The sequence below is a fragment of the Callorhinus ursinus genome, unplaced genomic scaffold (genome assembly GCF_003265705.2).
Source record: "Callorhinus ursinus isolate GAN/ISIS: 27379988/994484 unplaced genomic scaffold, GSC_fseal_2.0 scaffold7, whole genome shotgun sequence".
NCBI classification, from domain to species: domain Eukaryota; kingdom Metazoa; phylum Chordata; class Mammalia; order Carnivora; family Otariidae; genus Callorhinus; species Callorhinus ursinus.
In genome coordinates, this window is record NW_027397069.1 from 61,099,348 (window position 1) to 61,107,217 (window position 7,870).

Consider the following 7,870-nt stretch of genomic DNA (forward strand, 5'->3'; position numbering starts at 1 on the left):
GGAACCAGCACGTACAAAGATCCTGAGAGGGAACCTCTTTGGCATGTGTGTTAGTTTGCTAGGGCCATCATAACAAAATACCACAGGCTGAGTGGCTTAAACCACAACAGTTCATTTTCTCACAGTCTGGAGGCCGGAAGTCTGAGATCAAGGTGCTGGGATTTCTCCTGAGGCCTCTGTCCTTGGCTTGCAGATGGCCACCTTCTCCCCATGTCCTCACGTAGCCTTTTCTCTGTGCGTGCACTCCAGTTGTCGCTTCCTCCTCTTGTAAGGGCTTCATCTTTATAACCACACTGAACCTTAATTACCTTCTAATAGGCCCTCTCACCAAACGTAGTCACAGTGTGGGTTAGGGCTTCAACATATGAATTTTAGGGGGACATGGTTCAGTTCATACAGAGCATTTGAGAAAGAATGATGTCAGAAAAAAGTATCAGCATTGCCATTCAAAAAAAGGACATTTGATTTATTACAACTCATATTCATGTGTTTATTCAAGAATTTTTTATTAAGCATTCACTCTGTGTGGGATACTATGTTTAGGACTGGGAGATACAGTCTTGAACATGAAGAATTTGCCGGGGAGTAGAAGATGTGGTACCAATGCACGGAGCACCATAAGACACATCAGATAAATGTGACTTAGAGACTGTGCCCATTTTTAATGTGATGCCCTTAACCTTGCCTTTATCTTGTTTTCTTTCTTACATTGCTCTTTTTCACTGAATTATTCTTCAGTTACACCCATTGAAGAATGGGAACAGTTTTATTTTTCCTGATAAGGAACAACTTTCAAAGAAAGACATTTTATTTTGATCCCAAGAGCCTTTAACAGAAATTTTATCTTTTTTTTTTTTTAAAGATTTTATTTATTTATTTGACAGAGAGAGACACAGCGAGAGCAGGAACACAAGCAGGGGGAGTGGGAGAGGGAGAAGCAGGTCTCCTGCTGAGCAGGGAGCCTGATGTGGGACTCGTTCCCAGGACCCTGGGATCATGACCTGAGCCGAAGGCAGACTGAGCCACCCAGGTACCCCAGAAATTTTATCTTCTTGATACTTATTTTATTATCATCATTCTTTATGGAGCAAGATATGTACTATTCTATAACCCATTTTAGTTATCCACTGTTGTATAACCAGCTACCCCAGAACTTAGTGACTTAAAACAACAACAGGATGTATTTTGCTCTCAAATCTACAATTTGGGCAGGGCTCTAGTTGGTGTTGGCTGGAACAGCTCAAAGGCTGGAATCCTCTGATGGCTTATTCACCCACATACCTGGCAGGCAGTGCTGGCTGTCGGTTGGGACCTTAGCTGGGCTGTTGGCCAGGAGAGCATTATATGCATGGCCTCACAATATGGTGACTGGTTCAAAGAGAGGTGAGAGAGAACCAGGCAGAGGCCATGTCACCTTTCTAGCCTAGCCTCAGAAGTCCCACGGTGTCACTTTCACAACATTATATGTGTAAAAAGTGAGTCACTTAGGTTGGCCCATATTCAGAAGGAGGGGAATTAGATTCTATCTTCATATGAGAAAAACATCAGAGAATGTATGACCATGTTTTAAAACTACCATCCCATGTACAGTTAAACAGCATAGAGAATTTCTGTGGCTTTGAGGACGGAAAAGCCCTCCCTTGAGGAGTGATAAGGAATATCAAAGCCAAGATTAGCACAGAAGGTGAATAAATATTATCTGAATCAGAATATAAGGCAAGTTATTTGTGAAGCATGTTTTGTTAGTTTTGTGTTTTGCAAAATTAGTCCTCAGAGAAAAGGGAGTTATATTCAATTGAATATATTGAATATATTGAATATATTCAGTATATTGAATATATTGAATATATTCAATTGAATATTCAGAGAATATTCAAAGTCCTTTTAAAAATTCTTATATGATGGGGTGGTATTCTTTCAATTACTCTATTTAAATTACAAGAAGCTATTTATAAAGATTCATTAACTTGGAAAGGTCTCAATCACTGTTATATTGGGAATTTTCTAAGATCTTCTAATGGAACTGGTAAATGCGGAGACAAAGGCTTTTAGTACAGACTCGGTCATTATTTCAGTCAGGACCTTCCTATTGTAAATGTTGGTATGTGGATATAAACAAGGTGATCAAAATCACATTTTGGGTTTTTTTTTAGATTTTATTTATTTATTTGAGAGAGAGAGAGAGCACGCGAGTCGGGTGAGAGGCAGAGGGAGAAGCAAACACCCCACTGAGCAGGGACCCTAGTGCAGGGCTCAACCCCGGGACTCTGGGATTGTGACCTGAGCCGAAGGCAGACACTTAACCAACTAATCCACCCAGATGCCCCCAAAATCACCTTTTTTTAAAGCAATTTAGTAAATTGTTTATCTTGTGGAAATAACAAACATATGTCTTACAAGATAATGAAAAACAACTGTCTTACTGCTTCACAGTTGCCTGTTTTTTCCATGGATAAAATTCCCAATTATAGCATCAGATGCCAATTCAGTTTTTATCTTAACTTAAAAATTGTTTTATTTCAAAGGACTTAAAGCTAGGAAACTGTTAGATGGCTTAGAAGATGACTCTTCTGAGGGTGAAGGCTCATCATATTTCTAAATGGACATATTTATAAGATGATGTTAAATATGATTATGTAACCGAATTCATTATCACATAGTTCAAGTAAACACTGACTATCCTATTAACATCCATTTTGCTTGTATTTTCATGTTGACCAAAAAGATTTTTTTATCCTTTTTATTATGAGGACAGAGGATTAGCTCTCATTTAGGGTTTTTTTTAAATCAACATATATAATATTTTTCAATATTAGTACTCATTAATTTATTATTTTCAAATGCATACATAACATAGTCTGTATTTTCACTAAATGGATTTCATTTCACTTTGTATCATTGTGTGAATGCTAATACATATTTTTATGGAGTAAATTCATTATCTGTGTGATTAATCTTTGTACACAAGTGACCCAGTGCAGTACCATATACATAAAGGCCCATTCAACATAGAGTTCGCTGAAATAATTCAGAAGGTCTAATTTAGATTGTCCCAATGAGCAGCACAAAGAAATGATAGGACTCTTGTTAGAGAAAGCTCTCTTCTCAGTCTGTGAGGTGATGAGAGCCTGACAGTGGATGCTCCGGGCCATGTTCAGAGCTGGAAAGACCTGAATCCAGCACACACTGTCTTCTGTTGGAAAAGAGCTAGAGCTCACACATCTGCAAAGTCAGGTAACACCCTAAGTTCTTCTGTGTAGACTGACATTTTCTTACACTGAAGAGGGTTATTATGCTTTTTATGTATCTTAAGAATATATATTGTTCTATATCTATTATAATGAAATTAAGGAAAAATATTGTTCTTTTTCTTTTTCATCATAATGTTAATTTTTTTTTTAAGGTATACCTTTTGGCTCATAGGTAATAGTTATGTCTAATGTCTAATTTGTCCAGGACTTGGATTCTTGAGATGTCAGGCCATTGCTAATGCACCATTATTCTATTTGGTTGATCTCCATGGTGCCCAGAATGTTAGGAAGAGCAGAAGCTCAGCAACCCTCTGTGGACTGATAAAAGCAGTTACTTATTTCTAAAGATTTTATTTATTCATGGGGGGGGAAGGGCAGAGGGAACTGGAGAGAGAGAATCTCAAGTTGACTCAGCACTGAGCGTGGAGCCAATGTGGGGCTCAATCTCGTGACTCTGAGACCGCACCCTGAGCTGAAATCAAGAACCAGACGCTTCACCAACTGAGCCACCCAGGCGCCCCAAAGCAGTTACTTATTTCTAAAAACAGAAGAATATGGTGTTTTCTGTTGTGGTTAAATATGACTGTTGACTCACTAACTGATTTTTACTTAGAAATTACATACAATAATTTATTATTTAAAATAAGCAGACATCATTATTTCCCTTTGAGATGAAGAATTAAATTAATATTGAATACCTGTTCTGAATGAAGATGATTTTAAAATCAGGTCACATTAAGATCTCTTCATTTGCTATGAGGGTATATTTTATGTTATTACCACCAAAAAAAAAGGGGGGGGGACAGGAGAAAACTTTTGGAAGTGATAGATATGTTTTGGCATTGACTGTGGTGATGGTTTCACTGTTGTATACTTATTCCCAAATTAATCAAATTATATACATTAAGTAAAGTTTTTTGTATGTTAATTATAACCTAAATAAAGTATTTTTTTATTGGTCTTCTTTCCCTGTGATAGAAGGAATGTGAATTAGTATGACAGTTGATTTGAGTAATTAAATAATATTTCAGGATTAATTAGATTTGAAGCTTTGTCTTTCCAACTATTCTGAATCAGTTTTCTTATGATATTCTGCTGGTACAGTTTGTTGAAATAAGTTATCCGCTATGGCTCTTGGTCTCACTGATAGATTCAGTGCTGGCAGTACTATTTAATTCTGTTATTACTCAACCACTATATAAGGATTACATGACCTTTATGAATATTATATATTTATCTTTCAAACTCTAGGTGGCTGAATCTTTACCTTGTGAGAATATGTGCTCAACAATGAAAATATTGAAAAGGTGATTAAAATTTAATAAAGCTGCCAAGTCAATGAGATTCATCTCTTTAGAGATAATTTCCCTTGTGAGATTTTAGAAATGATATAAAATTCATTTTCAAACATTTGTCTGCAAGGCTTTTCAGATTTACTTATACTAAGGAGATACCACTGAAGCTCCAGGAAAAAAAACCCTGAGTTGTAAAGGCTTCAAAGATTTTTTTTTTCTTGCTAAGACAAAGAAAAGCATTCTAGCAAAGGTGTACGAAGTTACAAACAGCAGTATATTATCTAAATTTGCTTTGGAAAGAAAATTAAAAGGGCATGTGGAACTGTTTGATGCTATTTCTCTTACATGGTTTTCTTGAAATTCTGAAGCCATACAATGAACAAAAAGGTCATCTGATAAAACGCTTATATTTGGGACAAACTATTGCTCAGAAATGAAGCTGACAGTATCTCTCAAACTTTTGTTTTTAATAATGATTTGACGAATGTGCTTATTTTTTAATTTAACAAAGCACCACACTTACCTACTAAGAATCAAAAATAAGTCTGCTTCTAGCAGTAGGGCAGACAGGTGTTTTGGTTTTTTGTTTTTTTGTTTTTTAATCCTCTTGCAACAGAACACCTAGATGCCAGATATATTTCACAAAAAATGTGTAGCTGAGATCATACAAAAGTAAGAGAATGCCTAGGGATCTTACATAAAGAAAAGTCTAATATCTGAGTGCTAATCTAGTTATGAGGTCTCGCCTGATCTCAAGGTATCAGAACAGCAGGGAACTAGAGCCTTGTTTCTTCATCTTCTTCCTCTTTCTCCCCCTCCCCCTCCCCCTCCCCTTGCTCCTTCTCCACCTCATTCTCCTCCTCCATAGAGTCAGTTTTATTAATAAAGCACCCTGAAGATCTACATATGTTGCAGGTTTCATGTTTACAGAGAAGGAGCTTTTCACCATGATGTGTTAGGATTTCCAACTCCCTGGTGAGTTTTTCAAATACTGAAATAGAGAAGCTGCCTCAAATACTGAAATAGAGAAGCTGCCTCAAGGGACCCTAGCTTCCCTTTGGCTCAATATGCATGAGGTAGTGGTTCCCCAAAGTAAATATAAACTAGATATCCTTAGGAGATTCTTTTGGTTAATCTACTGCTAGTCTCTATCTTGGAAAACAATTCCTGCAGAGATCTATAATCTCTACAAATATAATTACAGGAAGACTGGCTGGCTTATTCCCATTTAATAGCATTCTGGAAAAAAAAGTGTTAGCATCTAAAAAGGGACATACCCTTCACCAATCTATTAATAAGAATAAAATTTGTATGAAACACCACAGATTAGATATTAGATGGATTTTGTATTAAATGACCTTTAAGGGATAGTGAGCTCCTTTTTAGTGAGTTTTTTTTTTTCAAAGGAGATCTGTGTTGACTTCACATGGTTTAAACTACAGTTTGGGGGCACCTGGGTGGCTCAGTCATTAAGCGTCTGCCTTCAGCTCAGGTGATGATCCCAGGGTTCTGGGATGGAGCCCTGCATCGGGCTCTCCGCTCCGCGGGAAGCCTGCTTCTCCCTCTCCCACTCCCCCTGCTGGTGTTCCCTCTATCGGTGTCTCTCCTCTGTCAAATAAATAAATAAAATCTTTAAAATAAATAAACTACAGTTTTTCTGTGAACTACTCTCAGTGTGCACCTACGTACTCATGTGTCAGAGCCACATGACCCTTTTACTTGGATTTGTGGTTCAAATTACACTTACTTACAGCATCCAGGAAAACACCAAACACTTAAAGGGGTATCAGGTTGATAGTGAATGGGAGCACCTGACAGAATGAAATACAAGTCCTCTGTGGAGAAGTATGCCTTCAACTCAGAACTCAGGATGCCCCAAATCAGCCAAATATAGCTCCCAATATGAAATGGCAAAACACATAAGCAAATAAACCACCATGGGCAAAAGTCATCAGAAACTGAAATGGCTGAATGAGACATGAAAGGATTCAGACACTGAAATTATCAGGTGGATAATATAAATATTTACAGAGGCCAGCTGTCAGTTTCATTGTGGTTCCTTTAAAGGTATCAAAAATATGAATAAAGAATGGCAGTACTGTAAATGACTAGGCAGTTTTGGGAAAGAACAAGTGTTGATGAGGATGGGGAAAAAAGCAATCCTTGTACACTGTTGGTGGGAATGTAAATTCGTGCAGCCCCTGTGGAAGACAAAGAACTAAAAGAACTAAAAATAGTTCCTCAAGAACTAAAAATAGAAATACCATATGATATAATTCTGCTAGTGGGTAATTACCCAAAGAAAACAAAAACTCTAATTTGAAAAGATACATGCAACCCTATGGTTATTATAGCATTATTTACAGTAGCCAAATATGGAAGCAACTTAAGTGTCCATCAGTAGAGGATAAAGAAGATGTATATATAGAGACAGCGGAATATTACACAGTTATAGAAAGGGATGAGATCATGCCATTTGAGGCAACATGGATGGAACGACAAGGTATAATGCCAAGTGAAATAAGTCAGATTGAGAGAGACATACCATTTCATTTATATGTGTAATCTAAACAAATAAACAAAAAGCAGAATCAGACATATAAATACAGAGAACCAACTAATGCTTACCAGAGGGGAGAGGGGTAGGGAGTTGGGAAAAATAGGTGAAGGAGAGAGGGAGATACAGGCTTCCAGTTATGGAATGAATAAGTCATTGGGAACAAAAGGCACAGCACTAAGTAGTCAGGGACATTGTAGTGGTGATGTGTGGGAACCAATGGTAGCTACACTTGTGAGGAACATATGTGAACTTGTCGAATCACTGTGCTGTATCCCTGAAGCTGATGTAACATTGTGTGTCAACTATACTCAATTTTTTACAGAAAAAAAAAGGAAAAGAGACTGTACGTTAAAAAATAAAAAGACATTTTCCTAAGGATATACTTTAGAAAGAAGCAAAGTTCTAGAAGGTAGAACCGAGATAAGGAATGGTAAAGAAATTTGCGAATATGGATAAATATACACAATTGTCAAAATTTGGGAGATAAAATATGGTAGGGTCATCAGAGCATTTAATCTGCTTCAGAAATTTCTTCTCCATCATATTCCTTTCTCCAGTCATGGGAATTTTGCAATATCTGAGCAGTCCTTGGCTTCATCTTTCAAAGATTTTAACATGTAGCCTCCCTCTTTCTCCTTTTTTTCTCCTCTCTCCTTTCAGTGCTGTAGACTGAAAATTTATAGATTTAGGACTTTTATTCATGTTTTCAGCAAATATTCATTGAACGCTTGCAATATAGCAGAGATTGTTTCAGGCAATGAATA